We start from the raw sequence: 8723 nt of genomic DNA, 5'->3' as shown, positions 1-8723 counted from the left end.
TTATGTGGCTTAACTTCTCTCAACTCTGACTATCCATAAACGTCAGTCACGTCCCCTGCGTACACTGGGTGAGGTTCAGACAGAACGGGGAGTTACCTTCTAGTTCTACCGGTTTCTCTGAGCTTTGCCTCCCACTATTCTCCTTCCTCCCCCCTTAAAAAATATCTTATTTTAATATTATTTTTTCCCATCACAATCTCTTCCTTCTCCTTCACTCTAGCCTCACCATAAAACAGAACACTCCCTTATAACAAACATGTTGAGTAAAGAAACAAAAGGAATCAAAACACGGACTCCCTCGTTTTTTAGACTCCTCCTCTTCCCCTGGCTCTGTTCATCAGCTGCTACTCAGGACTCAAAGTACATTAAATAAGTCAGAAGGAAAATGGCCACCAGAGGGCAGGATGCTATTGGGCTAAAGAGCCCTCATCCTTTATCTCAGCGTCTTAGATCTCTGGACGATATTAGGACCAGTTAGCAAGAAGTTTGGAGTTTGGGAGCCTCTGTCTCACTATTGACCTAGGGTGAATGGCCAGAGGTTGGTCTTGGGCTCAGTTTGACTTCAAAATCTGGAACTTGGGACTGAAGAGCCAAGAATGAGAACTCCTATGTTGAAATCCTGACTCTGAACTTCCTTCCAATTTCATAGACAGAGCTGTAATTACTTAGATTTCAAGGCCCTCTACAACCTAGTCTCCCTATCTTTTCAGCTTTATTTCATGTTAAATGGAATGCAAAACATTTTTTAAAAATTTTAATGTTTTATATAAATCAAAGTATTATTACTTACAAATTATTATTCATAAATCAAAGTATTGTTATAGGGGGACGAGAATAGAGCACTGGGATTGAAATCTGGAAGACTCATCTTTCTGAGTTCAAACCTGTCCTTAGACAAGTGTGACCCTGGGCAAGTCATTGAACTCTGTCTGCCTCATTTTCCTCATCTGTAAAATGAGCTGTAAAAGGAAATGGCAAACCACTCCGATATCTTTGCCAAGAAAACCTCCAATGGCATCACAAAGAGTTGGACACTACGGAAAAATAACTGAACAACAATGATAATTATCCTCATATTTATGTTCTGATAATGATATTACTTCCTTCCATGGATTCTACATGCCAGCCACTATTTACTAGAATCTCAAACTTAATATGCCTAATATATAACTCATTATTACCCCCTTCCTCCAAACATGCTCCTTTTCTAAATTTCTCTCATCTTATTGAGAGCATGACTATTCTTCTTGTCACTCAGAGGGACAATCTTGATTCTCTGTTTTCTCTCCCAGCCTATAACCAACTTGCTGACAAGTCTTTTAGATTCTACTTTTACGATATCTTTTATTTCCATCCTCTTCCCTCCATGCACACAGCCTCTGTTCTTCACTTTAATATATGTCCTTATCATCTATCAGGGAGATTATTGTAATAGCCTTCTAATTCATCTCCTTTTTTCCAGTTTCTTCCTTCTCCAGCCCATTCTCCACACAGGTGCTAAAATAATCTTTCTGAAGCACGAGTCACAAGTCTTCCCTGCCCCCCAAAACTTTTGCAGCTCCAGGATAAAATATAAACTCAATCTGACATCTAAGATCTTCCATGATCTTCCTCCAATTTACCTTTCCAGAGATTTTTTTTATGTTCCCAGCATACATGTACTATATATTCCAGAAAAATAGGTTTACTTTTTAAGTTCCTAAACATGACTTCCAATCTCTTGACTCCCTGATCTCCCCACACGCTTTGATCTCAGGCCTGGAATACTCTTTCTCCTCAAGTCTCTCTCAAGTGCCATTTATTAGAAATTTTTCTTAATATCCTGAGTTATTCTTGTGTGCTCCCTCCTTACATTCCTCTGTATTTCTTTTGCTGTGAATATGTTTTATACCTACAGTAAAATATAAGCTCTTGTAGGCAGGGAAAAAACGATCTTTATATCCCTAGTGCTTATCATGGTGCCTTGCATAAGACATCTAATTTTTCATTTTTTGGATTGTTTTGAATTGTCTCACTGCTACCTATATCTCTGGCCCAGAAGTCTAACCTACTTTTCTAGGGTCATAGAATTTTAGGGCTGGAAAGGATCTCAGAGGATTAGAGTCTAACTCCCTCTTTTTTCAGGTGAAAAATATGAGGGTCTCTTCCTTTTGGAGGGTTGAGGAAGGCAATTGGAGTTAAGTGGCTTGCCTGGGGTCACAAAGCTAGTAAATATCTGAGGTAAAATTTGAACTCAAGTCCTCTTGACTACAGGGCCAATACTCAATTGACCTTAAAGCTCACCTAAAGAAGCTCTACTTGTAGCTTTGGTGAGAGAAATTTGTAGAAGGAATAGAATTAAGGAGAGTAAGCACCTGAAGAGAAGGACAAAAGGAGGAGAAGATAGTTGACAATGTATATAAGAAAAGGTAAGTAAAACAAATTGATAAATAAAATAAATTGGTGAAACAATGAATAGGTTAATTCTTTTTTTTTTTAAGCACAGAGATTTTTTTCAATTCTTTTTTTTCAGTTCTAAATTCTTTCCTTTTTCCCCCGTCTCCCCATTTATCAAGAAGGCAAGAAAAACACAACCCATTAAAATATTTAGTCATACAAAACAAAATTCCCCATTAGCCAGAAAAGCAGTAAGGAAGCAAGGAGGAAAAAGCAAGAAAGAGAAAAAAAATATGCTTCAATATGCATTCTGAGTCCATCTGTTCTCTATCTGGAGGTAAATAGCATGTTTCATTATATTGTTAATTTGTTTTTCATTTGTCTCATTTAAAAAAAATTTTTTTACTGAAGCTGTTTATTTTCAAAATATATGCAAGGATAATTTTCACCACTGACCCTTGTGAAACCTTGTGTTCTAATCCATCCTCTTCTCATCTCATTCTTCATGACCTCATTTGTAGTTTTCTTGGTAAAGATATTGGAATAGTTTGCTATTTCTTCAGCTCATGATGAGGATGAAGAAACTGAAGTAAAGAATGATATGTCACTGAGTAAATGCTTGAGGCTGGATTTGAACTCAGGAAGAATAGTCTTTTTTACTTCAGGCCTGAGCACTTTATCCACTATACCACCCAATTGACTTGTTTAATTTTGAGTCCTTTGGAATTATGGTGGAACAGTGTGTTGATCAGAGTTACTAAATCTTTCAAAGATTATTTTTACAATATTGTGATTACTGTGTAGATTGTTCTCATAGTTCTGCTCAATTCACTTTGCATCAGTTCATACAGGTTTTTCTGAAACCATCCTGTTTATCCTTTGTTACAGCACAATAGTATTCTGTCACAGTCATATATCATAGCTTATCCAGCCATTCTACAGTTGATGTGCATCTCCTCAATTTCCAATTTTTCACTACCACGAAAGAGCTGCCACAAATGTGGCATATGGATTTTTTTTTCCTATTTTTTGATCTCTTTGGGATATAGATGCAGTTGTAGTATTTCTGGGTCAAAGAGTAAGTACTGTTTAATAGCTTTTTGGGCATAGTTCCAAATTGCAAAATGATTGAACTATACACACAGCTCTACCAAACGTGCATTAATGCATCTGTTTTCCCATAACTTCTCCAGTATTTGTCATTTTCCTTTTGTATCATTTTAGCTACTCTGATGTGTATGAGATAGTACCTCAAGGCTGTTTTAGTTTACATTTCTCTAATTATTAGTAATTTAGAGGAGGCTTTTTATGTGGTTATTGATATCTTTATCAATTTTTTTTCCTCCAAAATTTTTTCCTCCAAAAATTTGAAAAGAGAAAGGAGGTGGGCTTTGACTATGAAGTTGTTGGTGAGACAAAGGAAAGGAAATATTATGGTTGTCAAGTTATTAAGAGATAATAAAAAGCTACCTTAACAAACTGCTTAAGAGTTGGTAAGAGTAGTTTCAATGAGTTCTGAGAAAGGGAATCAAGAATGACTGCTTTGCTGCAGTGAGGACCCACTTGAGGTTTTATGATACAATTTTATTGTGTGCACAGTCAACACACTTGTGAAACGTATTCAACTTTTTTTCAATGGTTTGTGAGTAGGAACTGAGCAGATGAATGGTGGGAATTAGCAAGACTGAGGTTTGGCAAGAAAATATAAGCAATAAGGCAAAGGGACAAGATATTCAAGGGCAGAGGCCAGTATAAAGTTCAAATGGTTAATCATTGGGTGGAACCTGGAGAGGAAGGAAAGTGAATTCAGGGCAAGGGTAAGGACCAGAGAAAATACTTAAGATGGAGCATATGAAGGCCAAGAACAGGTATAGGAGGATGATGAAACATGGGGAGAAAATTATGTTCAAATAGGCTTGTGTGAAAGTTTCTAACAAGGGAAAATTATGATGAATCTAGTGTGTGTCTATCTGTATGTGTGCCCAAAGTAGAGTAAAGAAGTTGTTCAGTCATCTCCAACTCCTCATAACCCCATTTAAGGTTTTCTTGGCAAAGGTAGTGGAACAGTTTATCATTTTCTTCTCCAGCTCATTTTACAGATGAGAAATTGAGGCAAACAGGGATAAGTGATTTTCCCAGGGTCCCACAGTTAGTCAGTATCTGAGACCAGATTTGAACTCAGGAAAATGAGTTTTCTTGACTTCAGATTCAGAATTCTATCTATTGCATCACTTAGCAGCCTAGATTGAAAGGAGTAGATTGTGATAATTAAGAAATGAGAGAGCTTGAGAGAGCCCTTGCATAGATATAAAAGTTCCCTAATAAAAAGGTAGCAATTGGAGAGGAGAGGAAGATGGTGAGCTTTCTTTGAGGAAGAAGGGGAAGTGACCTGGAGGCCATAGCAGAATTTTGATTGGGCACATTTTGATTCATTGTACTTCCAAAAAAGAAAAGTTGCTGTGTGAAGAAGAAGGCAAAAAGAAGAGTCTGAATGTGATGGGAGGGGTCTGAGGGTGGGGAGAAGTATTTAGATTTCCCTTTCAGGAGCACTCTATGTAAAAGAAGGATTACTGGGAATGGAATGTGAAGTTGTGATAGGAGAAACATGTTCCTAAAAAAAAGGAAGTGGATTAAAAGAATCTGGTTTGATCGAAATGACATTTGTCCTTTGTCACAAGGTTAGAAAGTCAGTCAAGGTTTTCTTTCTTTTTTTCCTTCCATGAAGTCAGGGTTAAATAATAGGGTCACATAGCATGTGTAAAGCTGATTTGAACACATGTCCTCCTGACTTCAGAACTGGTGCTCTATCTACTTTGCCACCTAGTTGCCCCACTCAGGCGATAAATATTTATTAAATGCCTACTGTGCATTAGGACCTAGGCCAAATGAAAGAGATCGTCCCTGTCCTTAATAAGTTTACAATCTAATGGGGGAGGACAACATGCAAAGGACAAAGAAAATTGAAAGATAAAGGATAGCACTGAGGAAGAAGAGTTTGGTGGGAGTCTAATCTAAGGAGTATAAATTGGTGGGAAATGAAGAGATGGCTGGCCTCTTTAAATGGAGGCTTTGGGAGAAGTTCTTCCTTCTGTCCAACAGTCCTCCAATAAGATGGTACTGGGAGAACTGATGGGGTGTGAGTATTAAAATTAATACATTCTTGTAGGTTGATGAGTGTCTAGATGACAATGTTTCTTAGGGGCATGGCAAAATCCAGTCCTAGGAGTGCAATCTGGTGAGAAATGAAGAAGAGAGTGGGAAGACGTAATGAAGAGGAAGAATGAAAAGGAAAAAAAAAAACAATTGTACATTTGGAAGTAAAAAAATTCAGACTCTTTATGAAGAGTAAAGTGCTAGATATTTGTCTTCTAAGGAATTATAAAATAGAGTCACAAGAGCTATCAATAAACATTGGAGGAAGATGAGAGGAACTGTGGTGATTGGTGACTCCTTGTTCAGTAGTATAGAGTCAGTCGTTTGTTGACCTAATAACAACCATAAGACACTATGCTATTTTCTCTACATTTATTAAGTGATTATTGTGGGCTAGGCATTGGGCTAAATTTTGGGAATACAAATATGAAAATGAGATAGTCCCTGTCCTTAAGAATCTTCCAATCTAATGGAAGATGGCAACATTCAAAAGGAAGATAAAAAATGAAGAGCAAAGGATGAAATTGTATCCAAGCCACAAGAGAGACTCTCCCAAGACTTATCAAAACAAATGATTACGACTTGAGTCTAGTGATTCACATGAACACAAATTATATAACCAGAAGGGATTAAAAATTATTGCTAAAGATTATGAAGTCTTGGGCAAGAAACCAAAGACAAAGTTTTTTTTTTTTAAGCACCCATTGCCCATTTAAGAAAAGAGATGCAGAAGAAAAAAATTGATTTGGGGCAGTGAATAGTTGGCTAAAAAGATGATGTCTGAGGAAGGGATCATGGCTCGAAATGTAGGGATGATAGTTTCCTGGCCAGGGATAGTAAAAATGAATTTCCTGATAAAAATGATTTTTCTTAGCGTCTTGCAAATTGAGTCAAAAAATACTTTAAAGTAAAAAGTAGGGAGAAAATCATATTTTATGTATATGCTGTGTTGTATATCCTTTCTTTTCAAAGAAGACCAGTGATGTCTTGGGTGATGTCTTGACTTGTGCATGGATTGGCTTAAGTGAGGCAGAGTTGCTCAAAGTTGTCAACCTCACTCTCTCAGAGTCATCCAAGTTCAATGGCAAGTGAAAGTCAGGATAACTATTGATGACCCTGGTTGCAGTGGATAACCTTGTCTTGGATGCCCTACCAAGCTCTAAAGGCTCTACAGGGCCTGTTTCAACAGCTGCATGGCTATTGGTCCAATTTGTTCTCATCTGCCCATTCTAACTGGGGAAAGTCTTCACATGCTTGGATTAGACTCACCGATGAGTTTGAGGGCTACCCCTTACCCTCATTCTGGCTTAGCCTGTCTGCTGAGAAGATTTTACCAGGGTATGGCCACAGGTGGGAGCTGGATGACAGGTAGGCACCAAAAACGGAGCCCTGAAAAAGGCTCTGCAAACCCTCATACTAGAGCTGCTAGTTCTCCCTCAACACCTCTTCTAGAAAGTAGTAAAGGAAGTAAAAGAGCTATGTAGCTATCCACAGGTTAATAGGAGGTAACATTCAAGAAAAGAGCCTGTAATAAAATTTACAGCCTCAGATGTCTCTATATCAATGCTCAAGAATTACTAGAATACTAGAATAACTAGAGGACCACTTTAGGCTTCAATGCCAGAGGAAAAACTTCCTCCCAATTACAGCTCTCTCTCCACCTCCCCTTCACCCCCCTCAATGCAAGAAGTTGCCTTGGGAGACAATCTTTGTCTTGGTGGTCTTCAAGGAGGGGCTTGTTATGTATATTATAGTGGAGATGCCTTATGACCTTGAATGCCTTTGAGAGTTGCTGAAATTCTAGTTCTAAAATTCTGATTCTGGGCTTCCATGACTTGGTCAAGATTCTACAGTTAGTTAATGGCAGAAGCAGGACTAGACCTCAAGTCTAGTTTATTATCACTTTCTAGTCTTTATTTTCCATCCTGGTAATATAATTCCTGTGCTCTTCTGCCCAGCCTGGATAACTACCTCATTCTTTTTTTTAACTCTGCCCCTCTCTCTCTATTTCACTCTCCTTTCTTCTCCTATTACCTTAACTCTTGTCTTCTTTTCATTCAATCTCCTCTTTCTCTGTCTCTTTTAATTTAGATTCCTTTGTGTTCATAGTAGATTCATCTCCATTCTGATTTAGCACTACTTAGCTTCCTTAAACATTTTATATCTTTTCTTTTTTTTTTTTCTTTGTCTCATTATCCCTAGACTTGACCTTAATATCCTTTTCTCCCACTTCTCTTTCCAGTTCTTAGAGTAGTAAGGCTCAATCAAAAAGTCAGTGAGTTACTGACAACTGTACATTCGGCTGTTGGAACACCACTTTTATAACTTTCCTATATCATGTTCCTGCTCCCCTAATCATGTCTCCTTTCTGCATCTTCAGCTCCATTTCCTTTCCCCACGCCTGGTTCACCTCATACTTACCCTGTACTCTCCTTTCCCTTGTTAAAGGTAACTGGTATGAGACCCTGAGCTGCTCAATCCTTCTGAGCTTATTTAGTATGGCTCTTTCAGTCCATTAGCAGCTTATCACTTCCCCCATCAACCTTCTACATCCCCTTTCATACTCCACAGTAAACAACAGGATCAGGGTCGACCTGACAGATGCTGGTGTTAGAGCAATGTCTCCTTAGGCCAGGAAAATGGGTTTGATTGATTAGAGAGCTTTCTTTTCTTTTCTTTTTTTTTTTTATTGAGTATGCCCAATAAAGAGGTATTCACAAGTATGTTTTCTGTTTCCTGGTTCCATGCCTCATGTAGAATGTTCATTTAAAGTCTTCACAGCAGAGTAAAAAGAGAAATGGATTTGGAATCAGAAGATCTGGATTAAAATCTTGATTTTGGCCTTTACTCTCTATAATTTTGGGAAGCTAAATGGCACGAGTGGTTAGAGTACAGGGCGTGGAGAGAGGAAGACTCATCTTCCTGAGTTCAAATTTGGCCTCAGACACTTATTAGCTGTATGACTCTGGGCAAATCATTTAATCCTGTTTGCCTGTTTCCTCATCTCTAAAATGACTTGGAAGGAAATGGCAAATCATTCTAGTATCTTTGTGAAAAATCCCCCAAATGAGGTCAAGAAGAGGCAGACATGACTGAAACAAATGAACAATAACAACCTATGGGATTGTATTAATCATCTTACTCTCTGAGCCTTCATTTTCTCATCTGTAAAACAAGGGGGTGAACTAAATGAC

Source organism: Antechinus flavipes, chromosome 2 (assembly GCF_016432865.1).
Source record: "Antechinus flavipes isolate AdamAnt ecotype Samford, QLD, Australia chromosome 2, AdamAnt_v2, whole genome shotgun sequence".
Classification (NCBI taxonomy): Eukaryota; Metazoa; Chordata; class Mammalia; order Dasyuromorphia; family Dasyuridae; genus Antechinus; species Antechinus flavipes.
This window is presented reverse-complemented; position numbering follows the sequence as displayed.